Source organism: Callorhinus ursinus, unplaced genomic scaffold (assembly GCF_003265705.2).
Source record: "Callorhinus ursinus isolate GAN/ISIS: 27379988/994484 unplaced genomic scaffold, GSC_fseal_2.0 scaffold36, whole genome shotgun sequence".
Taxonomy (NCBI): domain Eukaryota; kingdom Metazoa; phylum Chordata; class Mammalia; order Carnivora; family Otariidae; genus Callorhinus; species Callorhinus ursinus.
In genome coordinates, this window is record NW_027397098.1 from 11,297,807 (window position 1) to 11,317,401 (window position 19,595).

The following is a 19,595-nucleotide window of genomic DNA, read 5'->3' on the forward strand; positions in this document are numbered from 1 at the left end:
TTAATGTCACCAATATGCTCCCGTAAGCTTGGGGTTCCTCCACAAGTCCTCAGCTTTCATAAATGAACCAAGGGTTCTCCCCAAAATACTTGTCAGCCACTGGTAGGGCACACGTTTATAGCCTGAGTCTCATTCTCATATAAGACTTTCTTAGCTTCACTGGCCAATGCCCCACAGGGGTGAAACGTGCAGGATGGTTAGGGGGCAAAGAGTACCTGCAGTGTTCGTCCCCAGCCCGGCGTCTAAGTGTTTGGCCACACGGGGGCACCAGTGAGCCAGCCTGTTGCCCCCATTGCCCAGGCCTGGTTCTGCCCTGGGGAATCTCTGTCTCCGGAGGTCAGTCTGGCCCCAGGGGCCCGGTGGGGGGTTGCCCAGCTGCCTGAGGCCTGGGCCAGAGCAGGGCCCTCTCCCTGCCACCCCCGGTAACCTCCAGGACTCTGGAGACACTACAGGTGACTCAGTTTCAGGAAAACACTGATAGGGAGGTGGAGCTAGACTGTCACCTTCCCTTGTCACCGTTTGGCCCTGGGGAAGGGCTGTCACCTCCCTGGGCCTGGGCTCCTTCCCTGAAACCCTCAGGGTGGCCTTTAGCAATCTCTAAGGCCACTTCTGCTCTCAAATTGTAATTCTGCGGGAAATACAGCAGGGCAGGAACGTCTGCTTTACACATCACGGAGGGCCATTGAGCGGGTGTCCTGTTGCTACTTGGCCGTTGTCGTGGAAGGGCGACCATAGGCAAGTCACTGTCCCTCTGTCGTCCTCACTTGCCTTCTCTGGAAGAGAGCGGCCTTTCAGTGGGGTACCTTCTGACCCACACGACCTTGGCCTTCTCCCACCTTCCTCCCAGAGGGTGGCCGAGACAGGGCTGGTGGGGCCCTCTCCGAGAAACAGGGCTGGCTGGACGCAGGCCATCCGCACCTGGGAACTAGAACCTTCCACCTTTCTGCTGCCGAGGCTTGGGAGTACAGAAAATGGGAGGAGAGCTGTGTCCGAGTTACAAATTCCAGGGTCCCGTCCCACAACAAACACATCTTCTAGCAGGAGCTCTCTCTCTAGCTCTGCTCAGAGCCCGTGCCAATGAGTAACGCTGATTGTTCCTTTTTAATTGAAGCGCCTGTGCAGCGCGGGGGGGATTCTCCTGTATTCAAACATCTCTGTGTCCCCAGATCTCCAGTGCGCCCATCTGCCAAGGTGCCGGAGTCGGCTGGGCCCGGGGGGCGTGTCGATTACGGATACGGAGGCCCAGGCCCTGTTGCTGAGGTTGACTTCATAGGGCTGGGGTGGGCCCAGAAATCGCCACTCTCTTCACCAGCCGGCCAGGTGGAATCATGCCACAGAAATGTTGAAAGAACAATTTTCATTAGTGGGTGCCATTTTTCCTCTACCCTTTCTTTTCTGTTTCTTTTTTGTTTTAAACCGTATCTCAGGGCCTTGGAATCCTGGCAAGGAGGATGTAAAAATAGCCTTTTTCGGAGCCAGCCTTTCCCGCCGTCTCCTGTTTAGTCTGGGGTCTGCACTCCGGGCCTGTCTGCTGGCGGGGGCGCCTATCCCTGGCCCCCTCCAACCCCATCGGATCGGGAGGCCTGCGCCCAGCCCCTCAACTACCCCAGGCACCGGGGGAAGCTCCACAACACAGACGCCAAGTGCCAAGTACTCGCGGTGTGGGCTCCGCGCATCTTCCCGGCTGCGTCCCACTCGCCTGACCCACCTCGCGGAGCCCACACCGCGCCCCTCCAGCCCGCCGCCCCCCGCCCCTGCGGGCGCCCCTGCTACCTGGACGCCGGGTTCCAAACCAGCCCTAACAACATCACGAAACAAAGGGGGAAAGGTAAAAAATGTACCTCGGCCTCAAAGCCCAGAACAGGGTTCACTCGCGCAGCCCCTGCAGCCGCTCAGTGCGCGCTGGGGCCCCGCCCGGGAGAGGGGGTCCGCGAGGCCAGCGCGCCACGGGAGGGACGGTCCCCGCGGGGCGGAGCCGGGGGTCGGCCGGGCTGCCTCCCGGGAGCGGGAGCTGCGGCGCCCCGGCCCGGCCCCAGCCCCTCGGCCTCCCTCGGAAACGGAGAGCCCCTTCTGTCTCCCACCTTTCCAGGAGACAGGGCGGCCCTGGCCCGCGCGCACCCGGAGCCCGCCCGGTCCCCGGGATGCGGGGCAGCCAGGCTGCCGCGGCGCCGCCTTCAGAGACCTGAGCGGTGGGACCCCGACGCCGCAGGCCCCTTCCTCCAGCAGACCGGGAGTGGAGGGGGTAGGGGGGCGTAGCTGCCCCGGCAGGACCTTTGCCACAGAAGTGTGGCGCTCACTCACCCATTCACGCATCCAGTATTAGGGCGTTTCATGAGCACCTACTCTGCTCCAGGCTCTCTCCGAGATCGGCAGGTGCAGACGAGGGGCTGGAAAGCAGGGCTCTACGCTCACGCTCTGGCCGCAGCTTTGAGCTCCACCTCCTTGGGGTTGCAAGACCCTTAGCCAGCCAGGTCATCATCAGCTGTGGCCAGCGTCGGGCGTCAGGTGGCCTTGCTCCCAAGAGGAAATGGCGAATGCCTCCCCCAACCTGGGGAGAAGAGCAGCTGTGCGTGGTTTGATGGAGCCAGCCCTGAACCCTCTAACTCTGCCCACCTGATTCCTCCAGGAACTCAACCTCCAGGACAGGGCCTTCCATAATTTTTGTCCCCCCCGCTCCACTTTGAACACTAGACACTCTGTAAGGCTCAGGCCAGCACCTCCCTCCTCTCTGCCTCTAAGATGAGAAGGGGGGCCAGCCTCTTAATGGAGCATTGGACAGTCCTGCGACTGCACATGAACCTCCCGAGGTTCCTGTCCTCATCAGGAACATGGGGGTAATTGTCGCTCTTTTCTCCAAAATTCTCAAAATTATTCAATTTTCATTTTATTGTAGTCTTATACAAGGTATGGTTCAAGGGGTGTACTACGTCATGAAATCGTCAGACTATCTTTATGCGGTAGATGTTACTATGATTCCCTAGTTTGCTAATGAGGGAACAGAGGCCCAGAGAAATTAAGGAATGTGCACAAAGTCACACATCTACTAGAGGCACATTTGCTAGTCCAACTTGGACGTTGGACTGCAGAACTCACACTTTCCATCGCCCCCCAGCCTTACAGAGATATACTTGACCTATAACATTGTATCGCAGGTGTACAGCCTGAGAACCCACGCTGTAACCATTGCCCTGTTCCACCTCCCAGTGCGGAAAAGCCTCTGAGTCCCCCTGCTTTTAGAACACCTTGGCTTCACCTTCAAAGCAGATGCTGAGTCCTGCCCCGGCCTCCTCCTCCCACCTTCGGGTGATGAGCTGGGGTCACGGTGCTGGATCAGTTGCTGAAGGACTTCGTGGGACTGCCCCGCGCTGGGGCAAGGATCTCGCTCTGAAGCAAGGCACTCTCACAAGGCTCCTTCTTGCTTTAAGGTCTCAGAGTTATTGGGTTTCCACCGGGTCTTCTTCTTATGACTTATATCTGAAGGTCACTTTGTCCGCCATGAGTTGGCTGAATCTTCTGCCTCTAGTCCTGCCAGGATCCCTTGATGCCCTGCTAAGAATCAGAATCTTTGGTCCTCAGAGCAGAACCCAGTCTCCTTAGCATGGTATTCAAGGTCCTGCCACCTACCCCGATTTACCTGTCCAGCCTGCCCTTTCCCGGCCACCTGTTGCCATCCTGCCTGGCAAAGCGAGCACTGGGAGTCTTCCCGGGCTGCCTCCCCAGCCAGCCCAGCTCTTTTACAGCTGCGCCTACCCCTCCACCAACTTGAGAGCTCACACTCCCTCGGGCGGTGACTTCCGCCTGAGCATCTCCACGTTCACATGGGAAATTGTGGAAAGCTCACAGCAACAACTATCTTGCAGGTGAGAGGATCCAAAGTAAAGACACAAAGGGATTTTCCATCAATCTCCAAGAAAATCGACACGAGAAGCCAGACTGGAACCCAGTAGCATGGTGTCCTGGGTGGAGCTGTTCAGGGAGCCAGACGGCCTCCCTCCCTGTGTCCACACCAGTGCACTGAGAAGGAGCGCATAGGGGGCTGACCAAGGGTCCCCAAATACCAAATGGCTGGGCTCCCAACGGGCAGGCATCTCCCACCGAGAAAACCTACCTTCTGCCTGCCTCCCCGGGATCCTATATCCAGATGGGGGGGGAATGCATAAAAATGAAATAACAAAATGAAACATGTCCCCCAAATCCCCAGACAGCCTTTATTAGAGTTATCTGAAGGATTAAGTCACCGGGGGAGACCACACAATTTTAACCCCGGGCTCATGTGTTCAGATACACACCTGGTCCCGAGGGGAGAAACCCAAGCATGAGAAGAGCAGAGGGCAAGCGAATGGAAACTTGGCAGGAGCACGCAGGCTGCTATTCGTGGTGGCAGCCAGACAAGGAAAACTGAGAGGGTGTGAGCAGACATGGCTGTAAGGAGAAGCCTTTTCCAAGAAATTACAGAGGGATCTCCTTCCAAGGGGCTGCGGGCCTCTGCAGACATGATCTCATTGCCCCCTCCCCCCACAGCCGCCGGGGGTACCTGGGGGTCTCTGCCCAGCTCCCAAGTCCAAAGAAAACTCAAACCACCCACTTCCCTAAAGAGGCCTGGATCCGATGTTTGCTCGCCAACAGCGGGGGGACCACAACGTTCTCCTGACCGTGGATACAGCAGAAGTCTCCTCAAGCTTCACGAGTCTTTAAAAACACTGGAAATCTCTCAGGTCAAAGAATGGGAAAAAAAAGCACAGTTATTTAAAGAAGAGAATTGTCTCATTCTGTGCCAAGGGGGTTGACCATCTGGAGAAGAGAACAGGACCCAGCATATCAGAACCAATGGGACATACATAGATATATGGGAAGATTATGAGGGATTGGCTCTTGCCATTATGGAAGCTGAGAAATCCCATCATCCGCCGTCCTCAAGCCAGAGGCCCAGGGGAGCCAGTTAGGTATAGCTCCAGTTCAACCCCGAAGGCCAGAGAACTAGGAGAACCAACGTCTGAGGGCAGGACAAGGTGGGTGTCTCAGCCTAGAGAGCACATTCTCCCTGCTTCCGCCTTCCGTTGTATTCGGGCCCCCGGATTGGATGAGGCCCCCCACCCCCACATCGGGGAGGGCTTCTTCTATACTGAGAGGACCCATTCAAACGCTCCTCTCTTATGGAACCGCCCTCCCAGACACACCAAAAAATAACCTTTTCCCCAGCTCCCTGGGTGTCCCTTAGTCCAGGTGAGTCGATGCACAAAATCAATGTTTCGGGGCCTCGCCTCTGCCGTGAACACTTTGCTGGAGTGCTAGGTGCTGGAGGATACCCAGGTGAGCCAGAGCCAGGCCTTCTGGGCAAGGGCAGCAGACCCGCGCTCGTGGTGCGTGCTAAAGGAGTGTCACAGAGTGTGTTCAGGAGAAGAGATGTTTGGTGGCCGTGGGCGCTCCAGCAGGGCTTGGTGGGGCCATCTGTGGGGCCCAGCTCTGCACCAGCTCTGTGTAAGTGATCTCTGTACACCTTCTCGCTCTATCTCCGTAACAACTGTGGCTCAGGGGCGGGGAGCTTGGAAGCACACCCCGTTCACAGCCCTTAGCACAGTGCCAGGCGATATAGGAAAATGTTGGCGGTTGGGAGCGAACGGTCAAGAGAGAACTCTTGAGATACCTTCGGGGCAAAAAGGTGGTTGTATTAAAGCACGTGGGCAGAAAGAGCAAGTGGGGTCATGAGGAGTGGCCCATTATATACTTTCAAGTTGGGAGGGGGTTGTGGAGAGCGTAAGCCTCTAAGGAATTTGGAAGCAAGGTTTCCAGGACCTTGAGGGGCTAGCTAGGGGCTATAGTTGTTAGGAAAAGGTCGTTTACTACTGTCTAGTAAAACCTTAGTCATGAGAGCTTTCAGATGGATATCGGCGGGTCACATGCTCGGAGGATGATTGCCAACGTATATCTTGGGGTTTAGAGATAAAGGAAGTTTCCAAAGGAATTTTTACACGTTAAGGAAGACTCACAGGATCCTGGAGGTCAGGGTAATGTTAAGCTAAGATTGCCTTTTGCTAACATCGAGGCAGCCCCTGAGTTCCTGGGGAAGGGCACTCTTCCTGTCCCAAGGACCTGTCAGTGGGCTGTAGGTTGTCAGGAAATTTAATTTTTTTTTTCTTTTGTCTTTGTTCTCCACATCACCTGGCAGGCAGCGAGCGGTAGGGCAGGGATACCCACATTTGGGACAGTTGGGGGAAAGGGGTCTTTTCCAGTGCGGCAGCATCTCGTTCCCCTGGCTGCTGACCTATAGAAACTCAAGGAGCCTTCTTGGTAGCTGGCCAGGGCATGCAGCTAAAACACAGGTGGGTACACACTACAGAGAGAAAGACCCGCAGCTCTCAGCCCTCTTTTCCAACTCCCGGGGTTTATTTTGGCTCTGGGCAGCAGACCCTCCTGGGGATGGAGGAACCCCGTGGAACGCAGCAGGGAGGAGGCATTTGAAAACCACAGGGTCCGTGATGAGATAGTGCAAAACAAATCTGACCAAAATACTGAGTTTAGGGTGGGTCGGGCATGGTGGACTTCAGGACTAGTCCATGACTGCCAAGGGTAGTGTGCAGAACCGGCCACACCCAGATTCCTAGTTCCTGGCAGACGTCGATTTCCTGAGAATTATTCCACAAAGTGATCCCACAGCTTTAGCTAAATGGCCCTCATAAGACCCCCCCTTCCCCATAACCACAAGTAGCAGCTCTGAAGGTTGGTGAATTGGCACATGATAAACAAGGCTTCCTAAAGACCAGGAGAGATTTCCATTTGTCTCCCCAGCCGCACTCCGGCTCTCTGGGCTTGTGAGCCCCGGCACAGACCGTACCTGCGTCCTTCCCCAGCATCCCTGGGGATGCCACCAAGCTCTCCGATTGGTTGGAGCTGCGTGTCCATCACCTCTAGCTACAAAGCCTCCCAGAGCCTGAGCTCACCTGGAGTTCTAAGGGTGGGGAAAACCCATGGTCTTATTCTCCTGGACTGGTGCTTTCAACCTGTCCTTGGCAACGTGCCTCTTGTCTCCTTCTGCCTGCAGAGAGGTGACAGAGGTGGCGTAGAGAGCTGCAGGTATCAGGCCGAGTCTCAGGTGCGGCCCAGTCCTGAAGAAGCGTGTTCCCAAGCTTGGCTTACCAGGCCCCTTAATCGCCTGTTCACATGCTTGGGCTTTGGGCCCTTAGGACCTTAACTGGGTAAAAGGTCAACGGTCACCCTCTGTCGCTTCCAAGTTGCCCCCACTCCCCCCTCCCATTCAACAAAACAAAACACACAAGCAAACAAAAACCCAACTGCCCAGAGCTTGCCTGCTTAGGGAAATTCTGTCTTGATGAACGGAGAAGCCACCAGATTCAAGGGGATTGTGAATGCAGGCCTTCTCTCTGCTTCCCGATTAAAAATGTCCTCCCATGGCCTGGTTTGGCTTGTGGACTTTAATAAGGACCAGACAAAAATGCCAGGACTAAGTTAGCCTGTGTTCAGACACTTGTCCAGGTGTCCCGTCATTCCTTCTATGTTTCCATGGGAAGGCGGCAGATCTTTCCGGGCTAAACCTGGTTCAGCGTCACCATCTTTGGGAGCACCAACCACACAGAGGCCATCTGAGGCTTCGGGTTCTATGCTTCCGAGAGTCGCTTCTGGGTGACCAGTGGTGTGAGGTCAGGAATAGGAGCCACAAACCTAATTTTAAGGCAGCACAGCTGTTTGGGGATGCCTCATACCCAGCATGGCCTTCAGGTTTCCGGGTAAGACCCAAAGCACAGAAGACTTTCCTCTTGGAACTGTTCACTCGCAAGAAGGGGTCAAGGATTCGGCTTTCCTTTTCCCCCTTGCCTGACACCCGATGCACAGGACACAGTTCTTACTCCTGGCTGGCCTCAGTTTGTCCCCTTGGGGCAGGGATGCTGCCTTAGCCATCTTTGTATCCTCGGGGCTTGGCACACAATGTCGCACAGAGAAGTTTCCAGATACGTTGAGTGAGTGATGGGGAGGGACAGAGAAGTTCCCCTCCAGAGGCCTGGGGCGAGAAGGATGAAGATGGGGAAGCCCATTTTGCTCTCAGACTTCTCATGCTACCTGGCGATCTTACTGAATCACTTTCTGCGGTCTTTCCTAGATATTTACTTAAGATGCTAAAGAGGGGATTGCCCAGAGAGGCAGTAGCTTTCTCTTCTCAGTGGCCAAGGGTCAGAGAGATGGCTGAGGGCAGTGGTGGGGGTGCCAGCCCGTTGTGAGCTTCACACAGGATCCTCGTTCACTCTTGGGACCCAGGCCCTGGACTGCTCCCGCCAGGCCTGTGCGCTCTCGAGGGCTCCTGGGGGGTGGCGGTGAGTCATTCATTCCTCATGCTACAGCTGTCGCCTTCCCAGGAAATGGTATCGGACACGTACGCAGAGATACACACACCGTGCATATACCCACGCACAGACCGGGTCCACCAGCAAGAGAGCGGATACCCCATGCCAGGCCCGTCCACGGCCCCTGGAGCTCCCTGGTCCAGCAGAGCTGGGGGTGTCTGGGGGACCAGACAGGTGGCGAGGTTTGCTGCGATGCTTCTTCTCTTTGCAGTGCCGAAGGGACCGGGATGAAGACTCTGGCCCCCTGGGGGGCTCCCGCACGGGTGAGCACCCATGAAGAGCGCGCCAAGTCCGCAAACATTTCCATTCGGGGCCTGCCGTGGAGACTGAACACAGCCTGACTCGAGGCTCGAGCACACTTGCTCTTTTATGCTCATTTCTGATAGCATGTAAGCATTTCAGTGTGAACCTGGAGTCCTCGTTCAGATCATTGATCTCCCCTTTGCTGCTAGACCCCTGGTTCTGCACTGGCCGGGGCCACGGGCACGGGGGTCTGTGTGGAGAGATGAGGAGACAAGAATGCAGGCTCTCCGTGCAAAGCGGGGCTGCATCCTGCTGTCATGAGGCTGTCCAGCATGGTGAGTGCCATGGGCCCGAGACTCACTGTCATCCACACAGTCACCAGAGGGGCAGATTACGGCCAGGCCCCGCTGCCTCCTGGGACAGCAGAGGAGAAGATCCGGGCACAGGAAAGTTTGGACTGGGTTTCTTCTCCTGGGCCTTGGTTTTGTCCTGTTTAGACATGCCAGCCTAGCTATGGTCCCTTCTCTGACCTGTCCACAGGTAAATCACCAAGTTCAGCAGCTGCCCGGAAGAAAAACGAGACCTAGACGCGACTCAGTGTCCCAGTCTGGTGACCGCAACCCTGCGAAATATCAACCCCGTGAGAACCTTCTAGCACTCTCTTGCCTTCCTCCCCAGCTGTGTATTTCTGAGCGGCCGCCCGAGGCCTGGCCCTTGCCTGACAGTTGCTGACCACGTGCCAGGCACCGGCCAGGACTGCCCACGGCCCCCCAACTCTGAGGATCCCGAGAGACTTTTGATGGCCGTGACTGTTGAACTTGTGTTTGCAAGTGCTTGGTAAGTGTGTGAACTGTGTGTTGAGGGCGGGGAGGCGAGCAGCATGCCCCATCTGCGTCTGCGCACACTGTCCTGACGGTGCCCTGCTGACCAGCCGCTCGGCAGTGAGCTCAGAAGTTGCTTGGGGGGGGCGGCGAGTGGGCAAGGCATTGCAAGGCAGGGCCGGGGTCACTCACCCATCACAGAAGGGAAGGGAGAAGTGAGGATCGACCCCCAGGAGCGAGGGGGCCCCTTCCTCAGCCCTGCAGCCAGCCCCTGAGGTGGAAGACCCTGGGCTTGAAGACTCACGGTAGTTTTCCACTGGACCCCAATCTCCCCTCTGGGCTCTCATGCTCCAGTAAGAGAAGGACTTGGGGATTCTAGGTCCTCGGTGTGTCCAGACTCGGCAACCTGGGAGGTAGTGGGCCGAATCATTTACTGTCCAATTCAGGCCCTTTCCAGAGTGATGATGCCGGCCATGGCGGGACCCCAGACTTCATGCAGGGACAGGAGATCTGCACTGATCCTTCTGGGCCTCAGCTTCCCCTGTGGTCAGATGGGGTTATTCTGACGGGACACGTTTTTGCCTCTAGTTACTCAAAACACGGCAGCTACTTTACAGTAAAGTCTGTCTCATTGCTGGGGAGGGGGCTCGTGTGCTTCCCGTCTTCTAGAAGAGCTCCTAGAAAGGAGGACCTTCTAGCTGAGCTTACCTTTTAAGGAGCCGAGCCGCATGGCCGGTATGTCAGCATGGATGCTAGTTGCCCCTGAGACCCCTCGGGGTTTTAGTGGTGAAATATAAGGAGCTACTTCCCCATCTCCATCTTCGCTTCTGTCAGCAGAAGAGTGATTTCTCACGCTCTCTGTCCCATAAATCTCCCGCGTAACCGCTGGAGCTCCCACACTGCCCTGCCAAACCAAACAACGCTCAACTAAAACAAATTAGACCAAACTGTAAATGGTCTAAGACCGAGCGAGACCCTTCCTGGTTCCACCCTCGCGGGCATCGGGGGTTCATTTAACCAAATCCCTAAACCCATCTTCCCGGTGTGCACCCAACCCCCCCCCCATTTTGCCCTTTGTGAAAGGTGTCACCATGCGCTTTGAGGCTCGGAGGCACTGCTGGCCCCCCGGCCCCTCTGACTTCTTCAGGCCACTCCTCCTTGGGGGTGTCTCTCACCCTCCCCCTTCCCCCCCTCTTCCTCTGGCCCCATCCCTGCCAGCTGCTGCTGCTCTGCGGCTCTGCCAGGCCGTCCCCCCAGAATACCTCATTCATCACGCTGTCCCTTCCGCTCAGGAATCTACAGTCTCCGGGTGTGGGACCAGCCGGGGTGTTGCATGGGACTCTGGGAAGCTCCAGGCTATCTGGAAAGCGGGACTCGGGGTGGCAGTCTGGCGGGAAGGGAGGGATGAGGGCTCGTCTGGGAGCCTACTCCTGTAGCAAGCACAGTAGGTTTGCTTCTTCGTGATAACAGGTGCCTACGAATAGGAAAGGTTTCTAAAGACGGTTTTAGCAGAGTGCGTCAGGAGTCAATACCAGAAAATGCACATCCAAGTGGTCCGGGGCACTTGTTGGCCACACAACAGAAGCCCCCAGGCATGGAGTGAGCTTCTCTCTGCAAGTGCTCAGTCTTGTCGGGTTGGCAAGTAGATTTATCTGTTATTCTCTGAGCCCCGTCTCTTCCAAGGGCAGTTTGTCCTCAGGCTGGCTTCCCCCATGGTGGTGGCAGGTGCTTCCTTGTTCACCTCTCAGAGGGGGGAGAGGGGGCCTCTTCTCCCTAAGGGGGGACAAAGCCCCGTGTTCCACTCTGAACACACGGCTTGAGTTTTTGCGCCCATCCCTGAGCCATCTGTGATGCGAGAGATCACTCGGAGCTTGGCGCTGTGTCAGTCCTATGCAAATGGCAGACGTGGGCAGATGGTCCCGTGTCTGCGATGGCGTAAGATTGAGAAAACAAAGATGAACAAGGTCGAGGGGTGGCTTGCATGAGGGCAGTTGATGGGGATTATTGTGTGAGTGTGGGGATGCTAAAGCCTCCCCTCCTGCCTGGCCCCCAGATGCTGGGCTTCTGGGCACGACAGCGCTGGTTCTAGCCAGAGGAGTGGCATTTGAGAAATAGCAGGCAGGGGGCCTTCTCTGAAAGAATCAATTACTTTTTGGAAAAGGGAGGATGGTGGTTCTGGAAGGATGTCCTCTTGGAGTTTGGCGTGAGTACAGGCGAGGTTCCCGAGGGCACATCAGGTCTATGGGAGAAAAAGGAGAGGCATCCGGGATGTGGGGCCTTTTGTGCACACCTGTCCTGGGGCAGCCTGCCTGGGGATGCCCGCCCTGCAGGGTTGGAATCATGTACCCCCACCCTGCATGCACCTCGCCCTCTTTCTTGGCACTATGGCAGTTTAAAATTAGTCTTTTGCTGAACACTTGAGACCTGGTTCAATGTGACCTCAGAGTCGGTGAAAACCTCCTGCGTGCCTCGGTTTCCCCTGGCAAGAAGCAGAGATGAGTCCGCAGGAAGCCAGGAGGGAGAGGCTTCTCATTATCAGCCCTCACCTCGGGGACCAAACTGATAACATGATTTCCTCAGAACCGGGCATCAGGGCTTTCTGTTTCTTTTCTGGCAGAAAGTCCGGAAAGGCCCCTGCCCAGCCGGTTCGTGCTGACATGTGACCTCTCCATTCTTTGCTTCCTGTAGGCAGGAAACCACAAGCAGCATGTTGCTTTACTCCATGTCCAGATGCACACCATTTCCTCTGCTGGAAAACACATTAATCCGCGTAGTGAGGGAGAGGTGCCTGGGCTCTGAGGGATGCCGTGTTCTGTGTGGCCCGCTGGGGGCTGCTTTAAGGGGCTCCTGCACACCCTCACAGCCACTGCCCTGGGGGGTCACACAGTGGCCCCTGGGAGGCACTGGGTTTGGTGGACCTCAAGACTCAGAGCAGTTAGACCCCTGGTGGGACCTGGCTGAGCCTGGGGCTCGGGGCCCCGTGGGGCCTGGCTCGTGGACACCAGAGGACACCGTTGCCGCGGGTGACTGAAAGCCGAAGCAGGATAACCCAGGAAGAATTGAATCAGACCCTGGCAACCCAGGAGGTACCCTCGAGGTCGTCGGCTTCCCTCCTTTGAGGTAATAAAGGAGGGCAGGATTTACCCCCAGAATTAAGCACTAGGAAGTGATGGATTTAGAATTTGAACCTGGGCCTATTGCCTCCTGATCGCCATTCCTGGGCTTGCTGTTACAAATACACCGTGTACACGGACACATGGAACGCTTTAAGGACTTCATCGCTCGAATATTGGGCGCTCCTGACTCTTTGGGGACCTAAAGACAGAAGTAAAAGCAGCCTGGGGTATCTCTCCACGTCGCTGTTCCCGGCCTTCCCCTCACAGCAGGATGGATGCTCACCTGACGCAGATGCCTCCGCCTTCAGGGAGCCCACTGGCTTGGGAGTAGCTCCCCAGTCTACGCCTCGGGGGGAGTCTTGCCTTAAGATGCCTTGAGAAACCGTGGCAGAAGTGAGAGGAGCAGCCGAATGAAGATTTTAACGTGAGTCGGTGAGGTATTTCTGGAGGCATCCTGGAGTCCTCAGCACTTACCTTGGCGACACTGTGGGCACAGAAGGGGGTGGCAAAAAGCAAGAGGATCTTTCTCGGGTGTCCCCGACAAGATCCGCTCTCGCTCATTGGCACAATTGTTGCTTTTGGGAGCAGGAGCTTTATCTTTCCATTTTCCTTGCTCCCTATGCCTTACGTAACTCTGTGGGCTTGTTTTAAAGCCAGATGATACGCGTGGCTGATTCTTGTTCTGGGAATTGACGTGGTATGTTCACCCGAGTTCGGGGCATCAAGCTGCCTGAAGAATGTTGCTGGGACTCCACACGGATTGTGGCCTCAGTTGACACCTCACCTTCCAGGCTTTCCTCAGAGGCATCTCATGGATGGACATCCTTGAAGACAAGGGTCTGAGCCTCATTCTGAGACAGGCAGGGAGGGTCTTGACCAGGAGTGCATACCCGGGTCTGTGCCCCCCAATGCAGGGCTTGAACTCAGCACCCTGAGATCAAGAGCAGGACGCTTAACCGCCTAGAACCATCCTGGCACCCCCAAAAGGGAGATTTTTACCTTTCACCCTACTTGACACACGGAGAAATAAGGAACGGAAAATGAGGTCGGGTGGGTCAGAAGACTCCGCTCCCCTGTGGAGGCGTGAGCGCAGACCCTGCAGACAGGTGACAGGCGAGGGCCAGTCCTGCTGTGACTTGCTACCGGCGGACCTGGGCGTACGTCCTCCTGGGGCCACGCCAGCCCCCCGTCCTGCTGGAAACACCTCCGCACACCTCCGCAGACGCTCCAAGGAACGCCTTCGGGCTTCGGTGATCCCACAGACAGCTGGAACCCGCGTACCGGGGCCTCGTCACGGGAAGTACCTGCAAGTGTTTTCATTTGTCCAACCCCTGGCAGCGCCCTACCGTTCCCCAATCGCCCCTTCCCCTCCGCTGACAAGAGCAGGAGCAGAGGAGTTCTCATGAGAACACTCTCGGTAATGAAAATGACAATTCCCGACCCAGCTCGAGGCTCTGTCCCTCTCTTTTACACCTCCTTCGAGACTATAGTTATTTGTATTACTTTGCTAGGCGCCGTAACAAAATCCCACACACTGAAGGGGCTCAAACGACAGATATGATCGCCTCACAGTCCTGGGGCTGGAAGTTCGAGATCCAGGTGTGGGCGGGCGGGCTCCCCCTGAGGCTGTGGGGGAGAATCTGTTCACGGCCCTCCCCTGCTTCCGGTGGCTCAGTGGCCGTCTCTGGCTTTCCGTGGCTTGTAGAGGTATCACCCCGATCTCTGCCTTCATCATCACACGGTGTTCTCCCTGTGTGTGCATCTCTGTCCAAATTCCCCCTTCTTATAAGGATATTGGCTCGTTGGGTTGGGACCACCCAACTCCAGGGTGACCTCATCTTAACGGATTACACCTGCAAAGACACTATTTTTAAGGGAGGTCACGTTCTGAGGTACCGGCAGGTGGGACTTCAACACACAAGTTTTGGAGAGACACGGTTCAACCAGGACAGTGCCCTGGCGTTCCAGGATGGGGAAGAGAGGGAGGAAATGAGTAGGAAATGGTTCTAGTGGAAGCCAGACGAAGCTAGACGCCGTGTTGGGAGTCAGGGGAGCAGGGATGGTTGGGAGGAGGGAGGGGAGAGACCCAGAGGGAAGCTGCAGGGAGCTCCCGGGGGGGCCTGGCCACGGGCTACCTCCTGCCTGTTGTGTGTTGTGGACCGCACACTGTGCCCCACCCCCCTGCCCTGAATTCACGTGCTGAAACCCTGCCCCCTCCCTGTTGTGACGGTAGGTGGAGGGGGTGCCTCCCAGGGGGGATTCCCGCCCTTGAAGGGGTCCTGAGAACGCTGGCCTCCTCCGTGCTCTCAGCCACGTGAGGACACACGTGAAGGTGGCAGTGACAACCGGGAGGAGGGCCCCGCATGCAGGCGCCTAACCCGGGACCTCCAGCCCCCCCGAACTGTGACAGATTCGTGTCTGCTGTTCCAGCCTCTCGTGTGTGGATCTGTTACTACAGCGGACCGGTGAAGACCGCGCTCACTTGGCGGCTTGCTTCACGATAGTCATTCCCGAAAAATCACGAACGTTCATGTTGCATGCACTGTTTCAACGTGTGTTATACCGCACACTTTTTTAAAAAGATTTTATTTATTTATTTGAGAGACAGAGCACGAGCAGGGGGAGGGGCAGAGGCAGAGGGAGAAGCAGGCCTCCCGCGGAGGAGGGAGCCCGATGCGAGGCTCTGTCCCAGGACCATGAGATCAGGACCTGAGCCGAAGGCAGACGCTTAACGACCGAGCCACCCAGGCGCCCCTACTTCACAATTTTTTAAAAAAGTGAAAAGGAAGAGGGGGGACGTAGACATTTTGCTTATTTGAGTGAGGTTGCCGTTGGTGGTAGGAGAGCCCGATCTCAGTCTGGGTCTGTGGGGTGCAGGTCCTGTGTGGAATGTGGGTCCCTGCATGTGTGCACACGTGTGTATATGTGTTTGTGCCTGTGTGCACGTGCGTGGGCACGAGCATGCCTGTGTATGTGTGCCCGTGTGTGTGGTGGTCCCAGGCTCCTTTTGTGGCTGGAGGGTCTCTGAGAGAGGGGCCGCTATGTTCCTCAGCGCCCCCTCTTCAGACACCTCCTCATCTCCTTCCTGAGTGGGGGTGTTTGCTGCTGGAGCCTCTCCTCTTCCCGGTCTGCTCCTTTGGGGGGCCATGGAGCCTGAGACCCTCTCTGACTCTCCAGAGCCTTGTAGAACAGGGACGGAGGTCCGCCTCTTCCCCTTTCTGGGCCACATAAAGCCCCCGCTGATAGCAGCCTCTGCAGCGACCTTCCCCTTCATTCGTGCCTAGACGTCGGGGACCCCGTCTTTCCAAGCTCAGCTCCTGCTCAGCAGGTGCCCAGCTGAGGAAGGAGACGCCAGTGCCCCTACGTGGAGGAAGCTGACGTCTGAAGGAATGTCCCTTGGCTTCAGAGACAAGGAATCATCCCCACGGGGCTAGAGAAGAAATGCATGGGGCCACACCCCAACTTCCTCTTCTTTCCCCATCTTCCACCTGAGATGGGCATTCCACCGTCTTTGCCCTCTGGGGCGGTCCCTCTGCTAGGCCCTTCAGCCCCCTTAGAGCACAAGGACTCCTCGTTGCCCACTGTGGCCCTCGGCTGGAGTCTGCTGTCGTGCAGGTGGCTTGTGAGTCAGCAGCGGGCAAAGGGCTGGGGCATCCAGGTGGACAGACACCTGGTCCCTGCCCTCAAGGGGCCGCTGTCCAGCGGGGGACAGACCATAAGGGCAGGCGATTGGGGTGTGGGCTGTACGGACAAGCCATGAGCGAGACACCAGGCAGGCTTCGTGAACGCCGAGAGATGATCAGCACGGGTTCTACCTCTTGGAGCCTCAGTGTCTTCATCCGCAAAATGAGGAAGAGTTTTTAGTGATTAAATGAGGCAGAGCATGTAAAAGGCCCCTTAGATCATAAGCACTTAATAAATATTGGTTATTTTATATCACACCAAATATATACAAATATAGGTATATAACCTAACGTATTATAATGCATTATCTTATATCATTATTTGTATTATTTTGAATTCTTGTTATGACTGGGACAGATACGTAAGATGTGAGGTGTTAGGACAGAGAAACGTGCAAAGCACAGTGGGTGCATGAGAAGGACCTCCCCTCATCCTCATGTGAGGCCCCATTGAGGAGGGGCCGTATGGGACAGCCCAGCAGGAGTTAGCTAACAAACGAACAGACCAGGGGCGCATCAAGGGAGTGGGGGCCTGGCTTCTCCGGGGCTAGCTACCTACTGAGGGTTAAATCTAGAAGTACAGGAAAGGAAGTACAAAAGGTGGCCATGGAACAAACCGGGGGAGTCTAAAGATTTAGAATTTTACTCTGGTGGTGATGGGAAATCACAGCAGGGTGTACATAGACAAATGACATAGATTCACATTTTTATTTTTATTTTTTTTAATTATTTGAGAGAGAGCGAGAGCACAAGCAGGGGGAGAGGCAGAGGGAGAAGCAGGCTCCCCGCTGAGCAGGGAGCCCGGATGCAGGGCTAGATCCCAGGAACCTGAGATCATGACCTGAGCCGAAGGCAGACGCTTAACTGACTGAGCCACCCAGGCGCCCCTAGATTCACATTATTATTTTTTTTTAAATCATTCTGATAGGGCAGTGGAGTTTGGCTCGGAAGCAGCAGAGCTGTGAGCAGATGGAGAAACTCCTCTACTTCTGCACACTGAGGGGGATCTGACTGCTTAAAGGCAGGCGGGGCTGGGTAACTGGTTCTGGTAATGATACGAGAGCAGAAGCTCCGGGTGTGTTAGTCATGTTCTCCAGAGAAACAGAACCAGGGCGATGTATACATACATAGAACAAAATATATTTTAAGGAATTGGCTCTGAGATAATGCAGTCCAGCAAGTCCGAAATCTGCAGGGTGGGCTACCAGATTGGAGACCCAGGGAAAAGATGATGTTGCAGTTCTAGTGGAAAGACCTTCTGCCCTAGAATTCCCTCCCACTGAGGGGAAGGTCATTCTTCGGTTCTATTCAGGCCTTCAACTGATTGAATGAGGTCCATCCACATTGGGAAGGGCAATCTGCTTTCCACAAGGCCCCTTGATTTAAATGTTGATCTCATCCGAAAACACCCTCGTGGAAGCATCTAGAAGAACATTTGACCAAATATCTGGGCACGATGGCACAGCCAAGTTTGCACATACAACTAACCATCACAATGTGTTACCTCCACACAAAACACTTAATTGTTAGGGCTCAACTCCCCAACCCTTGGCCAAGATGAACCTCCAAGTCTTGACTGAGATGTCAGCACCATAATGTGGAGGAATCTCAGTGCATCTGGGGCCCTCAGTGAGTAGAGTCCTCCCTCAAGCCCTGACTGGATTTGTATCACGAGCAAGAAACAGACCTTTGTCCTTTAAGTCAACTTTGGGATTGTTTGTTACTGCGACCAACCTACCCTGTCCTCACCAATGATGTAGGACTGAAATATGGCAGTGGCCGTGTGGATGGAGAGGAAGAACAGATCTGGAGTAAATTAAGGGCTAAAATCAACCGAGGACAAGGGAACAGGAGGAGTCTACCATGATTCCTGGGGGGCACTTGGGGAAACACATGGGAGTTGCCACCACTTTCAGAGTCTGGGGGCTCGGGGAGGCATGTGTTTGGGCAGAAGATGAGAGCTCACGTGGGCTGTGACAAGGATGAGGAAGTCATGGGCCCCCCGGGGGGGGACAGCCAGGCGGCAACCACGGGGGCATTTCCCCCCTTCCAGTCACTGGTGCCTTTGCTTTTGAATTCTAGGTATCAATAATATAAACAGAATTCTCGAGCAAGTTTGGGTCCTCAAAAAGTGCTCCGTACAAAATAAAACCCAATAAAGGGAGAAAATCACCGCATGTCGTCACGGGAAGGCTTTTCCAATGTCAGTGTGTAAGCCCTCTTTCTCTGGGCTCCCCCCAGATGTCTCCCTCTAAGGTCCTATATCCTGAAGTTATATCTGTGTTGACATTGTTCTTTTTCCCTCCCCTCGAATAGCTACCATATAACGCCTAGCACAGAAACTTTAGGTATAATGTGTAGAAAATGTTTTTAAATTGACCAGGCAGAAGCCATGTTAACAAGTGGTAGGATGTCTCTCCTGCATCAGACTCATTTGAGCTGAAAACCAGGAGAAGCTTGCGCACATACCACACACCCAGCTTCTCCGTGTGGATCGCTGGGGGACTGTGCTGGCTGGAATATGGTGCTGAAGGGCTCATAAACAAAGATCATGGCTTGGATATCCATTTTGGCCCGTTGGTTTAATTTTGCTCATTAACCACAGACTGTACGGAAACCTCTCAGGTGTTTTTGCACGTGTGGGTCTCGGTCCTTTTGCGCTGCTCTAACAGAATACCGTAGACTTACTAACAACAGACCTGTATCTCTCCCAGTTTGGGGGGGGGGGTGGGGTCCCCCGGATCAGGGTGCTGGCACGGGGGGTGGGCGGAGGCCTCCTCTGAGTCGTAGGCTGCCACCTTCTCACGGCTGAGAGCAGAGAGAGGAAGCCGGCTCTCTCTTGATGCTCAGAAGGGCACTCATCCCATTTGTGAGGCTTCACCCTCATGACCTTACCTGCTACTATCACCTCCCAGAGGCCTCACCTTCCAATACCCTTACACTGGGCCCAGGGTTTCAACATATGAACTGTGGGCGGGGGCGGCGGGGGGGGGGGAACATAAGCATGCAGTCCCTAACAAATGCATCTCCTCGGTCCAAGAAGAATGAAATAGGAGTATGATACCCTTCAAACCAACCTGTCTCCATGCTTAGTTAATGTTAGCAGGGGCCATTCGTGTAGCTTTGGCCCATCAAAGAATCTTCTTGACATCAGGACACAAGCACAGAGATTTGCTCAAGGCTGGATCAGAGTCGAGGGTTTGGCCTCTGTCTTTTCCACCAAGCTTCAGTGTTTTTTGGGAATTCAAGCTCATCATCATTATAACCTATTGCAAATGTTAGCCTACCAGACCCCCCCCCATTCCAGGCCCGTGGGGATGGGGATGACGCTGTTGCCAGGGCCTTCCGGGTTAGCGGCCATTCAGGATTGGGTCGTTC

At 55.4% G+C, this 19,595-nt stretch overlaps 1 long non-coding RNA gene across 1 annotated transcript; it reads right to left on the reverse strand.

The window, feature by feature from the left end:
* Positions 1-4,245: 4,245 nt before the first annotated feature.
* LOC141370491 (uncharacterized) lies at positions 4,246-10,762 on the reverse strand. The gene is made up of 3 exons (XR_012374550.1): positions 10,681-10,762; positions 10,127-10,322; positions 4,246-4,708 (listed from the first exon to the last, which is right to left on the reverse strand). It is a non-coding gene; the product is annotated as an uncharacterized lncRNA (long non-coding RNA).
* Positions 10,763-19,595: the final 8,833 nt, after the last annotated feature.